The following is a 27004-nucleotide window of genomic DNA, read 5'->3' as shown; positions in this document are numbered from 1 at the left end:
AATTAATATACATTAATTATATTACGTAAGTATATATTTATCTATAGTTTTATATGTAACGTATGAGAAAACCCATATGTAAATGTATAGAAGAGATCTAGATAAGGAAAAGACATATTAAAATGGGTAACGTGAGAGAAAATACACACGTAAATGCAAATTCTAAATTTGAAAAAAAAATGATAGAATACTCTCAAAATAGTTTGATATATTATACTTACAGTACAGTACTATCATAACGCCACATCCAAAAATGTTGACAAGTGACACTGCCGCCTGATATTTTAGTCAGAGTTAAAGCGTAAGTTCACATTGTATTTGTTACTTAACCTAATCAAACATAACAGGCAATACAATAATATAAAATACCAAAGATGTCAAAGAGAAGCCTTATTCTATAGCAGTGAAACCCAACCGGGGTATTGCCATATTCCATGCGTAAATGTACAATTTGAAACATTTTTGGTAATGAAGTAGATAAATAAAAGGTCCAACGAGAGGTATTGTTAAAGTATGAAGTATTTTAGCGTAATGTAACTAAATAATTTAAGGCATGGACGAATACAAATTAAAATTTGTGTTGTCAATAATGAGTAATGACAGTTACTGCTTACTATTCAGAGTTTACCTTATTCCTGCCAAAGCTCTAATTTATGTACAATAACGTCACAATTGGAAGACAGCAATTTATTGGAATACTATATATAATTAAGTAGATAATATTTTATTGGTCTGCCCATTAGCAAAATATTAAGACAAGAATGAGAAATAATACATATAAAACTATATTCCATGGAGATGGCAAAAAATTTGCCTGTGGCGTGTTAATAAGTGTGAATATGTATGTCACACTTTGTTTCCTGTAATTAGGGAATCCAATCCCGAGCCAAAATTCTGATCCCGGGATTTCGGGATTACAATTTGACAATCCCGGGATCCCGGGACTGGTCCCGGGATTGGCATTTTTTTCCGTTGTTAATATATTTTTTTTATATTTACAAATATCATTGATAAACTCGGTCAAAAATATATCTAGTATAATTTATACTATTTAAGACATTTATTGTTTATATTGTATACGTTCATCATGACCAAGTGGATCCCACAGTGGAAACGGTCTAGGGGCAGACCAAAGAAGAGGTGGGCTGACTGTATCGAAGAGGACTGGAGAAAGATGGGGAGGGCTGGAGACTGGAGAGGAGCAGCCAGGGAAAGGAGCGTGTGGAGGACAATTGTAGAGGAGGCCAAATCCCGCCCCGGGATGTAGTGCCGAGAAAGAATAAGAAGATTGTATACGTTCAATCTTGGAAATACACAAGTTTAGCGGAGTAAATAATATTGTAATTTAAATAATAATGTGAATTTAATAGGAGATTGCTGTTCCTGATAGTAAAGACTTAATGAATGTATTAGCGAGATTTAAAATAGTAAAGCAAATAATCATGGCGTACTTATGGCCTTTCCGCTTCATAAATCTAATTAGTCAGACAAATATGAAACTGCCGTAAAACGTATGATATCATGGTGGAATTACTTTGTTAAAAGTGCGAAGCATTGTTTTTTTTCAATCTTTCCATTTTTAATAATTTATGTGAAAAAATAAAATGAATCGGCAACCTACACATGGGTATAAATCAAACTTCATTCAAACTCAGTTTATTTCTAATGTAGTTATTTTTTATTAAAAGTATTTTTTCTGTTATATTTTCGCTTTTATTTTATTTTCCATAAAAATTGATAAAAAAATCAATCCCGAAATCCTGGGATTATGTTAAGCAATCCCGGGATTCATAGGTATCGAAAATAGTTTGGGATCCCGGGATTGGAATCCCTACCTGTAATGCTGCACAACTATATGTCCCGTACGCATATCACTGTTTACACGTTTTTTTGTAATTTTCCCCTGTATACATTCTGGTAGGGGTTACCCGAGATTTTATAAAATGCTTTAAGGTTTCCACCAATCTCTATTCTATAGCAATTTATTCGCAATATATTTATTTATTTAAGAAAATAAAACATTGTGTACATAACAAAACAAAATGCAGGACGTTGACAACATGAAATTTACATTATAACAAATATTTCTCTCACAAGAGAAAAGGAGAGAAAAAATATCTAAACAATTTTATTTTCAAAAACAAAATATACAGCACATCATTTAAAATGTCTATGTATTTAGGGAGTGCATTGACTAGTCTTGCACCCCTCACTAATTATTGTGCCTGATAGGCTTGACTCAAGGAAACAGTTCTCACCCAGGCTGCGACCACGTTGGTAATTGACAGGCGCATATAAATTTAAATTCTTTAGGACACCAGGATTGGAAATCGTCCCTTGTGATAGCAGGCAAAAATGTATCAAGAGCAGAAGTGACCTACGAGATTTAAGAGAGTAAAAAGTGAACATGCCTTTTATAATTTGGGGCATATTTACAAATTAGAGTGTAACAACTGCCCCAAATTGTACGTTGTTAAAACTACGAGGAACCTAAATATTAGAATTTCAGAACATTTAGCAGCACAAAGATTGGAGAAGGATACTTCAACGTTTGCGAACCACTTATTAAATGAAAAACACACGTTTGACATTGAAAAGGATGCAAAACTACTTCACAGTCATACGGGTGATTATAAATTATTCTACCAAGAAATATTAGAAATAAATAGAGCACAGTTGCAGCGCTTACCTATATTGAATGATCAACTTAACTTTCCTAGTAGCCCTTTGTTATATCCTATATGATGTTTTACATATGAGACTATATTATGGTCAATGTTATTGAGACAAAATTTATAAATGTTTGTATGGATTATATACATATATATTATATTAGGTGAGTTATATATATTATATTAAGCTAGTTTATATATATATATATATATATATGTATATATATATATTAAATAATGTTATAAAAGTAGGTACCATGTAAGAGTATTATTAAAGACTAATATCTCAATAGTTAACTCCATTTATTATTTTTCTTAGAATTGGCGATTTACACCTCTTGAGTGCAGTATTTTTATTGTTTATAAAGAATAATGACCTATTATTAGGTTTGACGATTTATTACAATAATATACTATCCAGTGTATTGTTATTAATAAGATAAGGTTTTTACTAATTAGGGTTTTTACTGACACTTCAACTATTCATAATTTGTTTATTGTATTATTTTTTTTTGTAACCTCTGACTAGATAGGTAGGTAATGGAGTTTTTACCTACTTTATGGTATTGATTTACTATATAAGGTAGAGTTAAGAGTGTTCGTTGTCAATGTATGTTTGCCTTTGGTGAGTGTACACGACGCCTGAAGATGCCGAAAGGCGAAACCCGGGTTGCGAGAAACGACTTAAAGTGAATAGTACAGAGCTTGAATCCATTATAATTTAAATAAATTAAAGTGGCACCAAGTTACTTCGCAATGTCTGTTCGTCTTCTAATTATGTACCTAGTAATATTTTTTTCATTATCTCACTGAGCTGGAAATACCTAACATTAACGTTTTAATTTAAAAATAAACCATTATTATTCAGATAAACTATTAAGTGAAACAAAAACAATAATATACAGATAAACATCAAATGCTACCAAAAAGGCTATATAAATTTTTCCTAATGTTTTTTTAATTGTTATCAAACCTACACTCCTTTTCTAACCATCATTTGTCACAAATGTGTGTAGCTTTGGTCTATATACAGTAAGCATTGCCATGTTTTATCAATTGAATTAAGTCTTCGCTACCCGGAATTCTACTCTTCCGTAAATATATATATTATATACCAACGTCGCATATATTTGGATTCAATCTTCAAACTCTATTAACGCAAAACTAATAAATCGTACTTACAGCAAGTAAGACAAGTTTGATGAAGTGTTGAAAATGACGCATGCCGAATGAAATATAATTTGTCATTTAAATCCACCATGCGTCCATTTAATGTTCTGTTTATTGTTCTATTAGTAACAATAATAATATATTCATTGGCATGTTTTCTTTTTAAAGTAAATGGGTAACGTTTTTAGTCATTCTTAAACGATTTAAGAATTAATACCCCTGTCGCCATCAGGAAACAAATTGACGTATTCACACCTCGACGTTCGCTCTCAGAGTGCCAGCGAGTCCAAAATTTCGTCGCGCCTATAGTTGAAAATTATTTTCCGTTTCACTGAAGTATCGCCTTAAGAGCTTAAATAATTTGATATATTGGTCATAGCTACTTAGAAGGAAATTTTGAAAATAGAAGATTTTGTTTTATTTAATATATAACCATGCTCTTGTTTTTTCGTATAAGGTGGTGGAAAGAGTAATTTACATGTTCGCATTTAAGGTGATATTAAAAAATATGCCCGATTGCAGTTTTTACTTGAAGTATGCAGTTAATTATATTTCTCCACTTACGTCTTTAATTTTCTTAATGGCCAGAATTCAATATTTTGTGTATTGTGTTGTTGTGTTATTTAGTATTTCATGAGATCTTTGTGGGTCAATTTCATGATTATTTTATTTATGCAGAGTTCCATGAGTCCATCGCTGCTTTTTTGTTTTGGGTAGTCGTTGATGACATGCCATACTGTTTGAGATGTGTAGCCGTACCAACTACAGCAGTCATCGTCCATCTTTTTTTGTTTTGTAGGCTCTCAGTGCTCTGTGAGAATACCTAAAAATATTTCAAGTCACGGCAGTTCTCCTTCCCTTTGCCGGGTAGGCTACGGCATTTTGATTATCTAATTTACAGAATAATAAATAAACTATACGTTATCTGTCTTGATCATTTAAATAATATAAACTGTTCTCTACACAATTTCTTGTTTTTGACTCTCAACCCACCCCTCTACCCCTCGCTACCGTGACACTAATTACATACAGTCTATAAGTATTTCGATTAATCGTTTGATGATATCAACAAGGTCACGTTAGAATAAGCGTTTTGTATATTTGCGGAGTAAGTGATACTCTGAATACTGTTCAATTCTGAATATTTCATCCTAATATTCATGAGTAAATTTCTTTTCGTGATCATTTGAAACCTTCTTTTATTTTATTTACAGTTATTTGGAATTTCTTCTGTGTTAAGAATAATAGATTAACTAACATAATATATATTGTTATGTATATTAATTAATAATATGTACCATGTATAATTTAAAATAGAGCCCCATTCACTGCATACTCTTGCACCATGTTAGTTCAGTCACTACTCTAGCGTTTGTTGAATATATTATGTAGGGCTAGTAGCTGTAGGAGTGTTGTCAACATACTGAAAGCTTGTTTGTTTACAAAATTTTAATTTCAACTATTTTCTCCGCGCAGCTCGCACGAAGATAAGCGTAATTTTTATTTTACGCGATACAGGCATTTGCATTTACGACCCATTTTAAAATTTATGAACAAAGCGCAACCGATGTAATGAAATATTACAGCATGCTCAGTAACGTGACGTAAAAATGAATATTAACAACGTGTCGACAATTTCATGAGTTTGATTACGTTTAAATTTAAGATATCGTTATCGTTAATTTTAATAATAACTGGAAACAACCAATAAAAATTAAATGAATATACATGTTATTATAATATTAAAAAAATATTGTGCGTATAGAAAACATAAGGTAGTAATACTTACGAATTTTATAAACTCTGGAAAATTCAGCGCAGGCAAACCGATAAGGACAGATCTTAAACGTCAAACTTACTGACTTTTTTCTCATTAGTCAATTATTCACAAAAATATCGTTATCCGCCTTGTGCTTCACATTTAAAATTGGTTTAGTCTCCTTCATAAGCCCTGTTTTTCATTCGCTAGATGAATGCGTTGCAGTGCATACGCAGCCTGCGTATTGCCTGCCTAAAAACCGGATTCAAAATTACCTTTTTGTGATGAAAGTGTTAGCGCACGTAGCTCCGTTACCGATAGATTCCTGTTCAACATCGCATCAGTGTTGCCAGCAGAATGATTCAGAACGAAAAATGTTCTTTGTACTATTTTTTTTCCAAAATACTATAATTTTTACATCTTTGTATTAAAAAAACAGCATTATAAAAAGATGACATCACTGTTTACCGTGAAAAATCTAAACTAAAAACTATTTGACCTACAAGACGGAGACAATTAACGAGGTGCGTATCATACTTTTAACCTAAAGGATGCGCAAATCTACTTGGTGTTGAAACCAGAATTTAAAAGATGAAGTGAAGTGGAAGATAAAGTGATCAAATGTAGACATAGCTATTATCATGCCTTCGCCATACATGTGTTAAAGGCATATTTAGACCTATTTTATTTGTTTTCTATCTATGCAACACTGTTGATGAATCGAACTTGAATCACACTGCCAAAATCAAAAACGTATTTAGATATTATTAATTATATTTATAATACTGAAGAATGTTAATGTTAAATTTTGTTATTTAAAAACATCACTTTGAAAGACCACAGAAACATATATTTTAGAAAATATCATAATAAAAAGTTGAACCGAACGGGATTTGAGGATATTACGTTTCCTTTTTGGTATGTATTGTAATGATTTTGAAACAAAATAAGATTCCTTTTAATTATGGCCCAAAGTCTACACGTGTGTGTGTGCGTATTACTCTATTTATTTTAGTTCTGGCTTATATCAAATGTTACCGACAAATTTGCAGTACACCCCGTTGTATCAGATTCTTAACGTCTTGGACATAGAGTTGTCTTATTGAGGTTATGTAGCCAAGACAATCTTTTTCTACCTTCGCTTCTGCTGCTATCTTTCCCTGCATAATAGGTCGCAGTAAATATAGCCGACTTATGCAACTTTTCAGCGTTTGATAGTAAATATTAAGTTCCCTTGTCTTATTGACTTGTTACAAAATCTTCTCATTGGTAATGTCATCAGCGCAGGATATCTTCAAGATAATATGTTCTCCTATACGTCGACATAATCAAGTCTCAAAAGCATCCAGTATTTTTATTGTCCGTTCTTTTAGCATCATGTTGACCGGTATCATTAATAGATTTATTTAAATCTTATAAACCCATCCTCAAGCTATATATAAATTTCACTAATATTTCGACACGTTCATAGTTTTTTCAACACAAATAAATCTAACCAAACTCATAATATAATACTAAATATAATTTATTCAAATATATTCAACATTCGTGTATAACATTCAAGCAGCTTTCATTGAACTTTGAAAGCTTTGGTTACTTACCAACGTGCCGCCACTTTATATTAACCTAAATCACGCAATGTTTTGCAGAGAAAGTTGCCTTTAATCAATTACCCCCGAATAATTCCAAGTAAATCTCTTCATTATTAACTACACGTACGTACGACATATTATAAACAATGTACAGACATAATTTGTTACATATTACCCGTAAAATAATAAAATTCTGAAGCAAAATATTGGCAACATTAATTATCCTGTGAAATTAAAATTAGTTTGTTAGTCTGTATACTTAATCTTATTCATGCTTCCATTTATTTTAGAAGGAGTTATTAAAAAATACTATTAAGGGTTACTATATCGGGTTCCCGATCGATTATTGATTCCACAATCCCGGGACTAAAAATACTGGACTCATAAGATTTCAGAATCATCGTTTTTGTTATGCTCATTAATCATTTTATGAACTGAAGAAGTATATATAACTTGAATAAGATTGGTATAAGTATAGCTACTCGTATAATATTTTGATATTTTTGAAATAAAACAAGACATAGTTAGAGGAAGGATGCCAAGAGAGAAAACGATGCAATATTGTTGATGTAAGTAGGTACAGTCGACGTTAAAAAATATTAGCCCTGCCTAATTTCTGCACACTAAAATAAATAGTATCTACGCATGCTGGTATAAGTAGGGCCCATTAAATCAATTATCAATAATAATTACAATCAAATGGTATGTGTACAAAATCATTATGCTAATGACGATGCTAATCACCGGATACTCACGGATAATAAATAACCATGTGCCATACGCAATCGTAACAACATCAGAAATATGATAAATCCGTTTATTTAACAAGTTAGACGCCATTGACGTGCTGGCACGTGAACAACGTCTAACTGCCAGTGCCACGGACGTGCAGGCACGCACTTGTTTCTACGCCGAATTTTATGAATGTTTGTTTTACATGTCTCATTGAATTCAACACAAATACACCCATGAATGAATAGCAATTGTTAGCATCTTGGAATGTTTGTGAATTTTATTATATGACGTATTGTATTTATAATCAATACAATATATATGTTATTTTTTATTTTAATTGAATTTCTATTTGTATTTATTATCTTTTCTTACATAAGTAAATAAAACTATTTTACTTTCACATTATTATTTATATCCCCATATTATGTACTCCATTAAACCTATGTATTTCCAAGATTGAAGGTACACAATATTAACAATAAAATGTTTTAAATAGTAGGTATAAATAAAATTGTTGACTGATTGTATCAATGCTATTTGTATAATATGTAAAAAAAATAATATCTATAACTATCGAAAAAAAATGTCTATCTCGGGATCGTCAAATTGTACCTACTCCCGAAATCCCGTGACCAAAGTTTTGGCTCGGGATTGGATTTCCTAATTGGGATATTACGCAAACCCATGATTTGACGATTTAAAAAATATTATTTTAAAATAAAAATATTATTCATGTACTTTCATGAAACATACACTGAAAATGAAACGACCATTGTTTGAGTGTAGGTTTCGTGGAAATGCTCTAATTACCAGTAGATTAAGTGTATGTCAATTTAAAGATTTTTGGTGTATTGTAAAATAGGTAAGTAGGTACATAACTAATTTGAAAACAATTCGTAACAAAAAAAACTAGACATACAGATACACAATATCCGCCACAGGATCAATACAGCGGAAATTTGTTCCAAACATAATCATAAACATCACACGAACTCGCACAGATACGAACAGGCCACGGAGTACTGCGAACCTACATATCTAAAGAGATTTAAATTAGAGGACGATGACTGCTGTTCGTGTGACGGACACACATCTCAAACTGTGTATAATGTCATCAAAGACTGCCCATTACTAGAAAAAAATCGATGTACTATGTGTAGACAACATAATCATGAAATTGACCTCCCACAAAATACTAAACAACACAAGAACACTACAAAAAATATTGAATTCTGGCCATAAAGAAAATTAAAAACAAATGAAGGAAGATAATTAATCACATCAATGTGATTAATCCTCTCAACTACCTCGTAGGAAAAAGCAAGGGCATGGTTATTAATAAAAAAAATCATTCCAAGTCTGCTTAAGGGCGGCACTTTACCTAGGGACGTCACTGTGAAATATGTAAACGTATTTTGTTTTCAGTAGCAATAATTCATATCCTTATCACAAATACTTAAAAATCAAAATATTAAATTTTAACCGATTCTGGATTGGTAATACTTATCCTAAAATCACGAGATTGAAAATTCTACCCGGAATTTCAACCCCTACTATCGACTGAACACTTGATGAAAGTTTAATTTAACATCAAACTAATTAAATTTTCATATATTCTCATACTATCATTATGTTTGTCAATACTAACCCAGGTTGTGGCTTCCGCCATCCTTAAGTTTACATCGAGTTTCAGTAACGAAAGTGTACAGAATTTTAATTAGTTTATGTAGCTAAAATTAGCAACTGTGGTATCATTTTATTCATTATAACTCATGACTGTAACTGGTGTAATTATGTATTGTCATAGAATTATATTTGACATGCTTACCTACTGCCATGCATGGAATTGTGATTTAAATGATTCCAAAAAATATTTTCATATCAACATAACGCTTCTTAATCATCATAATCTTGTAAGTGAAGATCATCCGGATAATTAAGTCATCGAGCAGCAGCCTTCGCCCGCTCATTTATTAGATTATGTCAGTGGAAAACATATTTGACGCAAACACTCTTGATATGATCTCAAGGGACCTCTTCATCATTCTCACTGAATTGGGTATGTTCATTCTCGACGTTGCCATCCACTTTCGGACTATGCGGATAAATATCTGGAAACCGTGGCGTAGCGCAGGCAAACCGAGAAGAATAGTCAAACGTAAAACTCACTTAGGATTATTTCACTATTTGTCTGATTGGCTTTTTATAAGACTATCAACGTCTGGCTCTTGCATCACATTTAAAATGAGTTTAGTCCCCTTCATTCTAATGCCGTCAACGATCACATATTGGAGGCATTACTTAATATACAAGTTGAAAAGACAATACATGCTACTAAGTACACGTATTTAAGATGTTTTAGTAATGCTTGGTTTTCTATCTAATTACTATAGGTGAATCTCACTATCTGGATTTTAAGAATATAGTACGTATAATTTATTTAGCTGTCATTGAATATTGAATATATAGAAAACTGAAGAACGTTAGATTTTATTATTAAAAACACCTAATTTTTAATAATCTCAGAAATATAATTATTATAAAATATCCTAGAAAATAAGTTGAACCGACTGGGATTCGAACTTATTTAATATTACTTTTCATCTTAGTTCAAAACGGCTATAATACTGAATGTTTTATATTCTTAACGATCTCTAATTACTTCGTAAATTATTATTTTATGTTATATAATATAGTAAAATATACAATATATTATTGAATTAAAGTACTTGTTTTTTATTCAATCAATAAACACGATACTTTTTCCAATATACATCTTTCTGGGGTGTACCGAATTATATACATATGCTCAATAATTTAAATTATTAAATCCTGTGTATTCATTGAATTAAAAACTATTAGGAAAAATGCAAGTACGTTAAAACTAAAATTTGGAGAGATCCTGATGCTGTCTAGAATTTAAAGTAAGTACTACCTAATTGTAATTACGTTGATGTAGACATCACAAAAAAATGGCTGCCGATATTAACAAAACATCTGATACATAGATATTGGTTAATTTCATCGTGATTACAAACGGTCCAGGCGGCTTATTTGGCAAAGCAGATTTACTAGTATCCGATGAATGTAGATTCGAGTCTTACCCAGCACCAATATATTTTTTCCAATATGTACATTTCTAATGTGTACTGAAATATGTATGAAAAATTGCCTTGGTGATTAAAAGATTTCCAAAATAAAAAATATGGCCAATTTTAAGTTTTACTAAACACAAATATTTTTAATATTAATACTTTCGACCGAAGGTACTTGATGGAATTTGAATTTAAATTCTAAAGTACAGAGCTTGAATCCATTAGAATACAAATATTTTTGTTTATTTAATTCTTTAGCATTTTTAATAAGCCCATCTTCAATATCACTTGGTCTTATTCACCCTTAGTATTTTTTTTAAGTTATTTGGTCAAATAAAACCGTTTTTTTAATTTATGTGGAATAGCTCTATTCACCGCCAAGGTAACGAAATAGATATTTCCGTAGCCCATAAAATTCGTTGAAGTATCTACCCCTTTTTACAACGTTTTTATTAGCTCGTATTCTTATTTGTCCGGTGGTTCTTTGTCCGGTACAAATCTTGCAATCGATTTTTAACTAACTTCCCGACTACCTTAACATTTGAAACTTTTAGAATATATCAGAACACGATGCCAATGCATTTTTTTAATACTTTTAACAATCTTTAAGTAGAATTGAATTCATTTTCAGTTAATTTTGTTTTGTATGAAAAGTTATTTCGACACCATTATTTTTTGCTAGGGGTCTAGGGTCCTAGCAACAAAATTATTAATATATACGTGCGTTACTATGGAAATCAATATGACATGTCAAAATGACATTTCAGTATTATTTCTATCAAGTACAAATTTTTTTGATCATTTAAGCTAGTCAAGTCAAGTTTATGTGATTCAACAGAAAATTTAAAAACGTTATATTTAAAAAGTTCTTTTTATCTTGTAATTATTTCATTTTAGATTCATCATCAAAGATTTTTTTCTTAAACACGTATCTTAGATAATTAGAAAATTTATATTATGACCAAAAACAAAGATAACGACGAATAGGTAGGTACATTCAGTTATCTAACCATTTGCATTAAAATTGTAATTATATCAGGAAAGTACAATTTAGTATACATTGTGTGAGTTGTCATTAGGTATATGGAAAATTAATTTCAAACCAAAAAAACAAGTAAAACGAATAAAGACATTCAATGCAAAACTATTATGTTCCTTTTATAAGAAAATTTTAATAATCTCAGGAAATTTTTACTTTGCATATATTTCAGCCGATGGCAATATGGAAGACTTTCTGCTAAATTAAGTTAAGGCTCTATTAATTAATTTCCAAATATATAATATGATATTGCACGGAGTTATCCCGTATGAATACTTTACATAACTTTGATCAGTTCAGTTATTTTTATTGGCAACATGGCTCCGCGTACAAATTTTTCGTAACTCAGTTATGGATTTGGTCCAATATGACGGTAAATAATTTTACGATTTTCCCCAAACGCATATTGGATGGATTCCAAAATTACTTTTTTACGACGAATAAAAACACAGTAACGGTAGAAACGTCTATAATACTCGTAAGTTAGTTACGTGAGTACAATACTTATGCAATGACGATTATAAAATGCAAAATAGGATATTTATAAATCGAATCATTATATGTAATATTATTTATTTTTATAAAATAGGTTATCACCTGGTATTCACTACACTAAACAACAAAGTAGATTTGAAAATAAATGTAACGAAGTTCAACAGTTTTACGGGCCAAAAAGAGATCCTCATCAATGGCACTCAGCTCGAACAGGTGAAAAGCTACATCTATCTGGGACAACAATTAGTGTCTATAGTTGGATGTATATTTGATGAAATTGTTTGCAGAGTAAACCTAGGCTGGAGTGCTTTGGCCGCCTGAATAATGTCTTTAAAAGTAACCTTTCACTGTACCTAAAGCGTAAAGTGTTCAACCAGTGTGTGCTTTCCGTAATCACATATGCGTGTGAAACATGGACCCTAAGTAAAAGAGAGATCCAGAAACATAGAGTAGCACAGTGTGGTATGGAGAGGTGCATGCTGGGCATAACGCGAAAGGACAAAAAGAGGAATGAGTGGATAAGAAAGCAGACAAGGGTTTGCGATGTAATAGACTTCACTAAAAGCCTCAAATGGAGATGGGCTGGATACATAGCTCGAAGAAGAGACAATCGTTGGACAAATTTAGTCATCCAGTGGTATCCAAGAGGTAGAAAACGTCCGCAAGGTAGACCTAGAGTCCGCTGGATCGATGAAATGTTAAAGTTCTGCGGAAGTACGTGGCAACGCAACGCACAGGACCGAGAGAAGTGGAAGTAGCTTGAAGAGGCCTTCATCCAGCAGTGGATAAATTCAGGCTGATGATGATTATTCACTACATATAGATAGTGTTCTTACGACACTTGTTTCGCTCACTTGGTACGCTTTTTCAAGTATGGGCATTGAAAATAATTACAGTTTGACTTTGTGTAGAAGTTATAACTGTTATCAATAGTATGTAGCATGGGGTATAAACCTAAAGCACATCACCTCCGGAACAAATACCAATTTTGCCAATATTTTATTCTCCTAGCTGAGAAGATCTTTCCAAAAAATCCTAGCATTGTAATAATTTATTTTTTTCTTGGTCAAATTATGATATTTACACTATTTTATATAATAACATTTTTTGTCCGTAGGCAATGGGCCGGACATGTCTCTCAGTGACTGAACAACCGCTGGGAAAATGCAATCATACATTGGTATCCAAGTATTACTAAACGACCACAAGGGCGCCCTCAGTCCGCTGGATCAACGAATTAATCAAGTTTGATGAACGTACATGGAATCAAAGAACTAGTAACCGAGAAGAGTAGGAAAAACTATGGGAAAACAATTATCTAGGAGTAATTCAACTTCACTTGATGGTTATGATACTTATATAATGACGTACAACCAATAATTCACAATTGAGAACATTTTAACTGCACTGTGTTTTGTATCGGCGTACATATATAATAGTACGTTTAAGTATATTTCTTGAAGCATTTACGCTTATTTGTTAGCGTATTCTGTTTTCATCGTGTTTACTTTCTTTCCATTTTTCCACGGCGTTTCGGGGTCGTTGCAGTCATTCACAGGAGGTAATACGGTAAAATGTACAGTTGCTCTATAAGACGTTTGCCTAAAAATGTTACGGTCACATTTCTTCGATTAACAGTATACTTTATAATAAATATCATATTATTTCATGACAATACCTCTGCAATGAAACCAAAACGTCTATAAAAAAACTTCAAAAACACACAAAAACGTAATGGTCACACTGATATGTTTATGAAACGTTGTTAATAAATTTAATGTTATTAGATTATAATTATACGTTCGTAAAAAACGTGCTGCGGATGACATAATATAGATCATGATGCGAATTATGTATATGACACAACTTAAAGTTTCTCTAAGACCTTTTCCAAATGACGCGTGTCTCGTCTCTGACGTGTGTATGTGGATGGCTCAATAAGACCTCATGGCTCATGTACCTGGAATTCGCGCGAGTTTTTCCGCGCCATCGGGATTAGGCCTAAGAAGAATGTATCTCCATATAGGTATCACTCTTTGGTGGTTGGACGGTGTCAACAAGGGACCCAGCGCTGCTGATGCAGACACCTGGATATCATTGACGCAATATAAGGAAAAAACTACCTCTAACTACCAATGTTGATTAGCATGAAATAAAATGACTTTTGAAAATTTTGAATTTTATTAATAAATTTTTAAACTATCTTTTATCTATATATAAAATTCAATGTATATTTAAATGGTTTACTAGTATGGCGGAAGGGTATCAGTGAATGCATGCTGATATACAAAAATACAGTAACACAATATCATAATATTGTCAACACTGCAGAAACACCATTAATGTTTCAACATATCCCAGCGCATTTTCATCAACTCGATGGATGGCGGAGGGTTCTTCTAGGAAGGTATATACAGCGTAGATCTTAACAGTTTGGATTTTACGCACCCACATAAGAGAGAATGATTTAATACCCACACTTATAAGTCGAATAACAAAATACCAAATTTATGAAAGGTGTGATTATGATAATGTGAATATTGATCATCATAATATTCGATTATTAATAATATGACAAATAATATTATAATCTCAGGATTTTTGTCAATACATATTGAAATCTCAAAATATTTTTCATAAAAAACAAAAAAGGAACTACAGGAATGGATACAAAGCAAAATGAATAAAAATTTATTAGAGGCTGGTGTCTTAAAGTTTTCTTTTATTATTTATTTTATGTGTAGATACATTTTTTTATGTATGCAAAGAATTTATAGTTCGTCCATATTTTCCCTTTGAACGTTATTCGACCGTCATTATTCCTTGTTTACCGGAAACGTTTTTACTTTTCATAGCTTGGCTGAAACACTAGAAGCCAACTCTAAAACCCGTGCATGACGTGAATATATTGATAAGTCGAAAAACATCATTTCTCAGGGCAGCTATTTGTAAGGGCGTGTTCTGTGGTATATAAGGAATATTTTTAAATTTTAATTTGTTTAGAATTACAACAATTTTATTAACATTTAAAAACATATCCAAGTCACCACAGAAAACCAAACGTACATACAGCTGCCCTGAGAATTGATGTTTTTCGACTAATATATTCAGGCCATACACGGAAACAATACTGTAATATAAATTATTTTCATTGTAAATACTTACGCCCACAATGGTTGAGCGGCTTAAGCTTCGGCTTATAATGTCATAGGTCTCGGATTCAAATCCTGGGTCTGCCAAATACACATATTGTTGTGTTTGCAGTCAGAGTATAAACCTAATGTGTTGAGTAAGTGGCTAATATCCATTTCTCGTAAAAAAAATCTGTTAATACAACCTCCACCCTGTAGAGGCCCATATGATCCTCTCAGAATCGAACATGGTGAAGTAGTAGTAGTAAAAAATATTGATGGTAGACGTGAGCATACTTAGGGCACATGATAGAACGTCCCAAGAAGTTTAGTATTAATTTTTTGACTATTCAAGGGAAGATTTCCGATAAGCGAGGAACAGAGGTAGGAAAAGTACATCCTGGCTAAAAATCTTCAGAAACTTATTTGAGCACTCTATTCTGGTTCAGAGAGTATTTACTACTAGTATATACACAAGGTATTTTGCCTAAACTAAATCATTATGGGGATGCGGTAATGGTTATGTCCCAAAAATAAGGAAAAAAACGTAGGTTATTATTTAAATAAAAATGTGTATTGTCCTGACAAAAATAATAATATATTAATTATTATAATAATATGTTTGTTATGTGCTTTGTTTAATTATATGTTAATCAATTGACTTATTAATAGACACACAATGTGAAAAATAAAACAGCTCTCGTAAACGACCCTGCTCCTACAAAATCATCATTTCGATAACATAATAATGACGTGTTCGTTATGTAACTTTTTCCTAATGCACGGCAAGCAACCTATTTTGGGATTCTTTTAGAACACTATTAGTAGTTTAAGCCTATTTGCACATTGACAATCGTTTCAACTATAATATAGTCATAAATCGAAACTGGGCGCACCATTGCAACTTTCTTCTGTGCTCATTTGTGAGGCCATGCCGGGACAAGCCAAAATGACTGACGAAGTATGACATTTTGGGATTATACTGAGCCACCTGAGAGTAAAATGTGTTGCATGCGACACCGGCTGTTTTTTTTTCAAACTAAAAGGTTGCAATCATGCTGTATGCGGCGGTATATTTAGTTACGTCTTTTTTGAATGCCAACAAAATCGATGTGTTGCATGCGACACGTATTTGTATGTAAGACTCGGCTTGGAGGTATGGAAGTAATAAATAATTGTTATGGCGTCCCTCACAATGCGAATACGTAGGACACTGGCTTTTCTTGATGTGATCACAATACACATTTGTGATTTTCTCAACCCTGGGTGTTTCTGTGATTGCTTTACTATTACTGTAATTGAACCTCGTGGGCCATTCTAACGACAAAAAATAAAAGAAAGAAAGAAGTTTTAGAGAATGGCACACCGTTTGGAGATACGTTTATTATGTAAAAAATATTATTTTAATCGATTGGTCAGTTTACTAAGTGTAAAATTTTTGGGTGTAAGGAAATCTGTGAAGGCCAATTCTCATCTTGGGACGTCGATGTGTGGAATAAGAAGAAATGATTAATAAACAGGAATAATAATTAATACTGTTTCATTGCTTTTCTTCGTGAAGCCCAGCTTAAATTTACTTAGAGCAAAACTAATATAATTATATCAATATATACCTACCTAAGTATCTAAGAATTTAATATTTGCCCCACGTGGCGTGTGAAGGTCGAAAATTAGGAATATCTTTGGAAGATATGTTTAAATAATATGTAGACTTTGTAGACATTACCTATGTATATACAATAATTATTACGCTTCACATTATTTTCTCACAGAAATGAACATATTATTATTATCATGATTATATAAAATATATTAATACCATGAAGGATATTATTGCAATCGTAATTGTTTTAAATTTATAAAAAAGGCATATTTCGGTGTATCAGTTGTATGCAGAGTAGGAGCACGGAGCAGTGGAGCAAGGAGATTTTACCCGGAACACCGAAAATTTGTAGTGCTCCACTGCTCCGGATATTTTTTGTTTATTATTAAATTTTTGTCCTAAAATCCAATGAAAATATTATATTTGACACTGCAACATTCCAATTATTTGAAATACGGCAACACTTCTTCTTATTCTTCCACCCTGTTACGACCCAGCATTGGGGCATAGGGCAAGCACAAGTTCGCGCCACTTCCCTCGGTCCATCACTCCACAACTCTTGCGCCTCCCGGTATGTCAGACCTGCAGCACGTAGGTCGCTTTTGTAGCATCGCTGCAGAGTGAGAGAGGATCGGCCACGGTGACGGAACCCTTGAGGCTATGCCACAAGGGTACAAAGTGTAGCACTCTTTGGCGGCATCCGGAACACGTATCCCTGTCACGTAAAGCGTCTCTTCATGATAACCTCAATCACGAAAGGCTGCTGTGTCTGCTCACGCACTTGGGTGTTTGTAACGCGGCACATTACCAAGTGATAAATAAATTCACTTTTTTTGACAAAAGAGCTAGATAATGAAAGACGATTTGCTGCCGTTATTTTTTTAATAGAATCAATAATGAAAAGGACGAACAATAAAACTTTTAATTACTTAATTAATTTTTAACATTTGTATATATATCATCATCACCATCAGCCGGGGTCAATCCACTGCTGGATGAAGGCCTCCCCAAGCTTTCTCAGACTCTCTCGGTCCTGTGTCGTTCGCTGCGACGTATTTCCGCCGAACTTTACCAGTTCGTCAATCCAGCGGCTTTTAGGGCGACCCTGTGGCCGTTTCGTACGCACATTGCTCGCCGAAAGGACGGCCGCTGGATAAATGCTGTCATCCAATGGTACCCTAGGGGTACGAAACGGCCACAGGGTCGCTCTTGTATATATATAATGCCTATTATTTTTTTACCCGGAGCGGAGCAGACCCTGGAGCGGAGATGGAGCAAGCTTTAGATCCCGGAGCGGAGCTCAAAAAAGGGTCCGCTCTAACTCTCTAGTTGTATGTGGTTATAGCACATTTTTATTTTGTCTATACGTATATTATACATTTCATTTTATAATAAATAGCATTGTATAGTGAAATATATTCTGCCAAATTTCCATAAGACTTTGCAATTGACTCGTAATTTTCGAGAAAGTTCGGCGTATACACAAAATGTTGGCCCAAAACTCGCAAGTTTGCATAAATTTCTTAAAATCAACGCGATTGCAATATCCCAGAAGTGTTTATTGAGACAAGCTATATTATGTAAATACGGACACCGGATGTAGTCGAACGGTGCATCCCACCCCCAGCTGAACAAAGTAAAACGATTTGGCCCAAGGAGAGATGCTGAAGGGTCCTCGTGGAAGGGGCTTATCTTTAATGGCCATCGCTCGTGAGGGTTGAGATCAAACCAAGAACTTGCACAACAAACACCCATAACAAATATATCACAATCTAATCTCTTGTAGCCGGGTTAAAGTGCTGACGTCATTTTGTTTACGGCCTTTCGTGGTAATACCTATGTATTATATCGGATAAAAAGAAGTGGTTTTAATAATGCGAATATGTGAAAAGACTCGTGAAAATTGATATATTAGGCGTAGTGTTACTCGGGGCATTTAGTGCCAAAATAAAAAGCTTTCAATTTACATTTCAATCAATACATTATCCAAAAACTTTGAAAAATAAAGTAAGTACTTACCTAATTATTTTTTAAATTCACGTGTCAATCAGCACCAGTCTTGCCATCTTTTTCTGTGCTGATTATAGTACAAAGGCGTAAAAATTATAGTATTTCTGAAAAAAATATAGTACAGGAGCATTTTTCGTCTTGAATCCCTTAAAATTATAGTATTTTGGGATATTTCGCGTAAAATTATAGTATTTTACATTTTTCGCCGAATCAAAATTATAGTATTGTACTATAAATATAGTAAGGTTGGCAACACTGATCAGCACATAAAAAAACTGTTCAAAAAGTGTTCATTCGTTTAAAGCTTTCGTCTTATTATTATAGATATAAGTCACGTATCATTCAATGTAAAAAATACTGAATGCCAGACGCGCACAAAGAAAAATGGTTTGAAAAATTATCGATAATATATATTTTGTTAAGTATTGATTTTTAATGCGTTGGGAGCAACTTCTGCATTTACCCGGCAGACCCCCCACACTTTTCTGGGTGCATACCCCATACCCAAACACTCCGCACTTTCAGTACAGCTACGAGCTATTGCGGCCTGTCGTAAGTGACTATAGTATGCTCGTAGCTTAACGTTTGTAATTATTATTAGGCTTAGATTAGAGGTATTTAAATATTTCATTTGAGCGGCCCTACAACAAAATATCTATCTGTTTCAGACAATTTTGAAACATTTAAGCCCTATTTGTTAGAACATATTTTTAAATATTTTTAGGTAATTACATCTTTTTACATATTCTAGGTTTAAGCACATATTTTCACATAAACACAAAATTTCAATGTTCGTGGACCAATTTGGAATAAAAATAAATACAAAATTAAATCTCTATATATATAAAAATCTCGTGTCACGATGTTTGTGGTCAAACTCCTCTGAAATGGCTCAACCGATTTTCATGAATTTTTTTATGTATATTTGTTAAGTATGAGAATAGGTCAACAAGTATACTTCGTACCGTTAGGTGATTAGGGTATCTCTATTCAGAAAAATTTTCTTTTATTTTTTTGACAATTTTTTTTTTGTATTTTTTTTATTATTTGGCATAAAAAATACCTATAACCCCAAATTTTCACCCTCCTACCCTCACCCTCCCATCTTTTAATCGCGATTTTATTATTTTTGTATGAACAAATTTAACCGTCGTCAAACAGAACGAAATTATTTATGTTGTTGAATGACAGATGGCGCTACGTCCGAGAAGAATTCAAGAGAAGCGTCGCGTCATTTTGACATTTCATTCGGCATACCACAACGCAGTGCGTGCAAAATTTTGTACGATTTATTTTATTTATCTATTTTTATGTGCGTGTATTACAGTGCACAATGCCAGCAAGACGCAAGGGGGGCCATTTGGGCCGTAGAACGAATAAAGCAACAAACATGCGAAATAGTAGAGCAGAAAGAACAGACGAACAAATCCAACAAGATAACAAAAACGTGCCTGTAAGCATGTCGCAATTGCGTGCATCTCAATCACAAGAGGCACGAGCTGAACGAAATCAACAACGACAATTGGAACGGAGCCAAGCGCGCCGGTTCGTAGTTAACACACGCAGAGAAAATGACCGACAACGCCAACAAGTACATCGAACATTTACATCCGCTTCGTTCCTTCGTCTCGCATTCGAGTACGAGCCAGATATTGAATATTCCGCTCATCCGAAAGTGCTGATTGATTAATAGTAGAATACGACAAATACGTGATAAATTTGATGGAATCATAAAGATAGTATACATTTTTTTCATCTCATGCACAATGATTGTCATGTGGTATACGAGGTATTGTTTTCTCGTGAGCGATACATATTTCTCACAAATTAAATGGACAAAGAATGTCCCCATTGTCATGCGCTCAAATTCAAACATGAGTCAGCCGGGATGTGTTGCGCATCAGGAAAAGTGCAACTACCAGAAATTGAGATACCACCAGAACCATTGAACGGCTTGCTCATCGGCACGGTTCCAGATTCAAACCTATTCCTGAAGTCCATTCGCACATTCAATTCATGCTTCCAAATGACTTCGTCCGGAGCAACAGAAATAGTTCACAATACTGCGGCAAATGGTCAACAATTCCATTCTACGGTCAAAATCAATGGCCAAGTATACCACAAAGTAGGCTCATTGCTGCCAATGCCAAACGAACCACATAAATGTTTACAAATCTACTTCATGGGCGGTGAGGACATCAATCATGTGGATGCACGTTGCGGCTACAATAGCCTCAATTCGCCTAATGCCAGGCGCATCGTCGGCGAACTGGACACCCTGTTGAATGAGCACAATGAATTATTGAAATTCTTCAAAGCGCACATGCACGAATTGCAAAGAGGCAATCACGCTATTGTCATCAATCCTGATAAAACACCAGCTGGAGAGCACGTACGTCAATTCAATGCGACTGTTGTTGACGACATTGCTGGAATCATAGTTGGCGACCGCACATCGACGCGAGAAATCGTGATTCGAAGAAGAAACAATAATCTGGAGTTCATCGCTGACACACACCGTTCATAGGACGCTCTCCAATATCCGCTAATTTTCTGGAAGGGACAAGACGGATATTGCATAAACATTAAACAATGAGATCCTGTCACAGATAATTCATTCATTATGAACATCATTACTCATTTTGAATTGAGAAAATGAATGGTTGATGTTTTTTTTTGTTTTTATCGGCGATCATCGTCTACAGCGCTCCATTCCTCTTTATGTCATAGATCCCATCCCCACACACTTACGATACATTCGTTATTTTTTATTTAACAACCAAAATATTCACTAGAAATAATTTATATGGCAGAACAACGTTTGCCGGGTCAGCTAGTAGTGTTATAAAAATTCTGAAATATACACTGCAGAATATTAAAGCTCTTTTGGAAAATCCATCAGATGCCTCAGATGTTTTATTTTTTTCTACTTCAGAAATAGTTTCATTTACATACGCAATAATAACAACTGTAGAAGTGGAAAGAAGTTTTTTCATGTATAAAAATTTGTCAATCATCAAAGTCAAAGATTCACTTTCGAAAATTTGAAGCGTTATTTTATTATTTATTGTAATAAAGCGTTTTCTGTTTGTGAATAAATAATAAATTAAATTGTTGAAATATATATGATTTATTGTAATACTTCCTTAAATTTTTAGCACCTATTTTTGTTTTTTAGCACATATTTATGAACTTTTAATAACATATTTTCCAATTATATCTACATATTTTAGGTACTTATTATTCATTTTTAGCACCTAAAAATCCTAAGCCTAATTATTAGGATCGTTTATATTCGTTTGTATCGTAGGTATATGCTGTCTTGTCTTTTAGACATGCCGCCTCAGAATAACAAACATTGGATGCCTCTGATGACTACACCAATTCATTAGTACCGCAAGTCTTCCACTGCTTACCTTAGAATGCTGAGGAAGTGGAGCCAACCCTTTGAGAAGTCTGCACGCCAGCAAAATAATCCGAGTCACAATCCTCAGTCATAATGCCCTGACGAGGCGGCTCTCGTAGTGAAATGCGTAAGGCGCTAGCCTTCCATCCGGGAGCTCCGGGTTCGATCCGGTGAGGACACAATATATTTATGTGATTTTTGTCAAAGTCTGGGTGTTTGGTTAATAATAATAAAAAAATGTTCCGACGAAGAAGGATGAGTATTCATTATTCCATTCACATTGAAAATTGGTATTTTATTCATTCCTGAGGGGAGGGTGGACCCGAAAACACCCCACTCGTTTGCGTGCCTGCTCAATGCTATTCCTAATTTCGTTAACATTTTGTAGTGTGCTCACTCAGAGAATAAGCTACGTGACCGATAGTTCTATACATATTCTTTATTTTGTGATATATATATTGATATTGTGATTTGTGTTGGTACTGAATCGATTCGATATAAATAAGAAGGATTTCACGTTAAACACATTTTATTGTTTTTTTTTTTTAATATTAATTTAAAATCAAATACATTGAAACTATGAACTATTAACATACCTTTCTTTCACATTCTAGAGACCTTATTAAATTACATTTATTGATATAAATATCCACAAAAATATATTATGTGATAATTAAATCAGCGAGACAGCACTGGTTCATGTGATGTTAGAGACTATCGTTCCGTGTCGTGAAAGAAATAATTGCGTTTATTCTGGTTAATGAATTATTAAAAAAGTAATTAAGGGGGAGGCTTATACCTACCAGAGGTACCATTTAGATATGGTCTCAATATTTAAGCTCGATTTGATATAAATAAAAAGGATTTCAAGTTATACACATCTATATTTTTATAAAAATTGATGTTTTTTAAAATAAATATAAACAAATATTAAAACTATAAATTAGTCAAAAATCTGTACGAGGAAAAATTGAAAACTTAAAAAACTAAATTTTAATAATAGATATGGCCATAAAATATAAAATAATAACGTAACTGTGGACATAAATATATTATAACAAATTCGCATTTTTTTTTACGCAAGTTTATCTTTGATGAAAAAAATATTTTTCGTTTTAATGTTTTCAGATATTTACAGGGCTCGAAATGGAACGGAACGCACCGGAGCGCCGTTCCGGCTCGTGAAATTTGTAAAATTATCGCTCCGTCTCGTGGAAAAAATATGTTGACCGTCTGAGCTAGATAGGCCATAGAATAGAAAATCTGACACACTTATTTTTATAAAATACACATACGATTTAATGACAATGTAAATATCTTCAAAAAATTTGTCGAGCGCTCCGGTTCGTAAACTTTTCCATTTCGAGCGCTGGATATTTACCTACATATTTATTTATCTCAAATTGCAAGCTTTCTATTTTTCCGCTAGGTGCCGCTGGTAGGTAGAAGCTTCCCCCTTAAATTAACTATTTACTTATTATTTACTCTATTTTGTTATATAAAATAATACGAAACTTGTCAACCGCATGGTAAAAAATAATATGTATCATCTAATTATCAGTAGGTAGATGGCGTGTATGTCAATTTAATTTTTTTTGGGTATTTGTCTATTTAAGGTACGTAAATATTGCCTAAAATAAAAAATAATAATATAGGTAAGTAGGTAGGTACCCACCAAATATGCAAAGAATTCGAAACTAAAAATAAATGGGTATCTAAGTCTCCTTAGGGGCAGCACTTTGTCTAATGACGTCGGTTTAAGTACCTGTAACTACACAAATATAATTCGATTATGTATGTACAGTTTGAATATTTTAAATATTATCTTATTATTTCATATTATTATATTATAATTATTTATTATTATAAAAAATATTATTTGAAAGTACTGCCATCTGTGAAATATTTGTAGAGATAGTTTACGCATTCATATCCTAAAACAGAACATTCATACAGCTAAAACAGATTGCAAAAAGATAAGAATCTTAATAATAATTCGTATAGATGGCATACTATACGGAATTATCAAAACTTTCATAAAAGGTAGGTATAAAGTTTTCACGCGTTTGTTATTGTGACGAAAATGCATATAATATTAAGTAATCATCTACTGCGTTACGTTCGATTGAAATTATCAGATTATAAACAAAAAATGTACTTATTACGACAGTTGACTTATATACTAGAAGTAGCTGATAGCTGAGCAGAATAACATATTAATTATTGTAGGTAAGTAGGTTCTTGTTCATATAATGCTAATTAGTTTTATAATTATAAATAAAATGAAGTGTATAATAATAATTAATAATCTATATTATTACATGTTGATATAAAAACCGTCATTTTTATCGATTTAGGTATTGAATTATTATTACAACTATATTTTTTATCACTGAAAGAAAATTAAGTATTCAATTTGATTGAAAACATTAATTGTATGGTTTAATCGTTAATAAAAAGTTAGTTCATACGCATAAAATATTAAATAAATATTAATGATGTTATAAATAGCTACAAAGAGAAATCTATAAAAAATGCCTTAGAGGTATCGTCATAGTATAATCCTTGCGTTGATTGATTCACAATTTAGTTAAAGTTAAAACAATGGTCATTCGTATGAGTAAAACTTTCGCTAAAATAGGGGTAGATTTTTATCAGGGAAAGTGCCGTTTCGCCGCACACGCGCTTGCGTCGCTGGGCAGGTAGGAAGCGTCGCGGCGCCTGCCTTTCGCTTTGCAGTACACCCCGTCTACCCCTCAGCTGTAACGATCCACATAAACCTACCCCCGACTACTCGAGTCACTGCATACAGTTTGTTTACATCCAAAGTTTACAGTCTGATTCGTCCGTTTCATTTGGCAATCACATTTCAGCTGACACGAAATCAAAATAAATCACAATGATGAATCAAAGATCCGAGGGTGTTAGCTTAAAAATGGATGCAAAGTCAGAGTCGGGCAGACCAGTGCAGTTTTTCAAGAAGCCATGTGATTTTATTACCAGTAGAGAAATGGCAGAATGATGGGTTTATAATAAACATGACAATGATGGATATTTTTTTGAAGTGTGCGTGGACTAGAGTCATTTTAATGACATAATATTGTGGTGTTTTGATGATAAGTTTTCAAATCGGCCAAAGAATTCGGTAAGTATTTCATACATGTCTATGAAATCTATTAATTTCTTATGAGATGACGTATATTAATTATTAAAATAATAAAATCACGTGTGGTGAACTGATTTCATAAATATATGACCAAAAATTCAGAATATATTGATAAAAAATAAATATTAAGTGACTCTATTGTGGATATTTTTGTCTTTGAATCTTAAAAATTTCAATGATAAAAATTAGTTTTAAAATTAAAAACACTAAATATATTTACTAAAAGACCTACCTAAAGAGATACATAAAATCGTAAAAGTGTCCACACATATTTATGTATATTCATTTAACAAACTATATATTATTATTTAGGAAAAAATCGTACATTAAAATTAAAATAAAATAAAGAAAATGTTCATTAGAATTTGTATATTAAAACTCCTCGTGCGTACAGTGTATCAATTGTCGAAAAATCTAGTGATTTATTATCGTTGATAAAAATATTATGATAGACAATTTTCTTGTAATACCTATTGACAATATACACAAATGCACTTATCTAATATAATGTTTCGATTAAATCAATGGATTTCTTGTTTCTGATTATTTATTACATTCTTAAATTAATAATATTAACATTACGATCGTATCTATGCTAAATACAAAGATAGTAAGAATAACCTTCAAACCTTAAATTTATTTTTTTGTATGATAATAATAATTTATTTATTACATCACCATGTACAGGAATATAATTATATACCTGTGTTATTACTTATTCATTATTAAGAATCGAATGATTAATCGATAATAAGATTGGCATCAATTATATTACATTCAATCTCTTCTTAATTAATTAATATAGATTTTCACAGCTACAAGGTTTTACCGTCCTTAAAAAAATATTAATAAAAATTATGCGTTATTTGAATGTTTAGAATTCAGATAAGCACGAAGTTAATCAATCAATATTAGTAGATTGACGTTTATTAGTTAGAATTATATGGGTATATACTGGGAAAAAACATTTAATTTGGATTCCCATCTGTAATCTCTGGTAAATGTATGATAAGTTTAAAACTGTTATTCTACATTAGAAGAGTTTGAACCTTTATTTTCTCTCTACAAACCGAAACTGTGAAACCGAAAAGTGTCTATATGGGTATCATTATTTCAATAATACGGCTTAGC

The 27004-nt window shown here is 32.6% G+C and overlaps 1 protein-coding gene across 1 annotated transcript in view; it reads right to left on the bottom strand.

Annotated features, from left to right (window-relative positions):
• Positions 1–27004, bottom strand: part of LOC147066339 (uncharacterized) — a 615499-nt gene that overhangs the window by 472001 nt on the left and 116494 nt on the right. The window lies entirely within an intron of this gene.

The sequence above is a fragment of the Rhyacophila brunnea genome, unplaced genomic scaffold (genome assembly GCF_057557595.1).
Source record: "Rhyacophila brunnea isolate RB1 unplaced genomic scaffold, BYU_Rbru_1.0 scaffold_5, whole genome shotgun sequence".
NCBI classification, from domain to species: domain Eukaryota; kingdom Metazoa; phylum Arthropoda; class Insecta; order Trichoptera; family Rhyacophilidae; genus Rhyacophila; species Rhyacophila brunnea.
The sequence above is the reverse complement of the archived record's forward strand: the minus strand, read 5'-3'. Positions and strand labels throughout refer to the sequence as shown.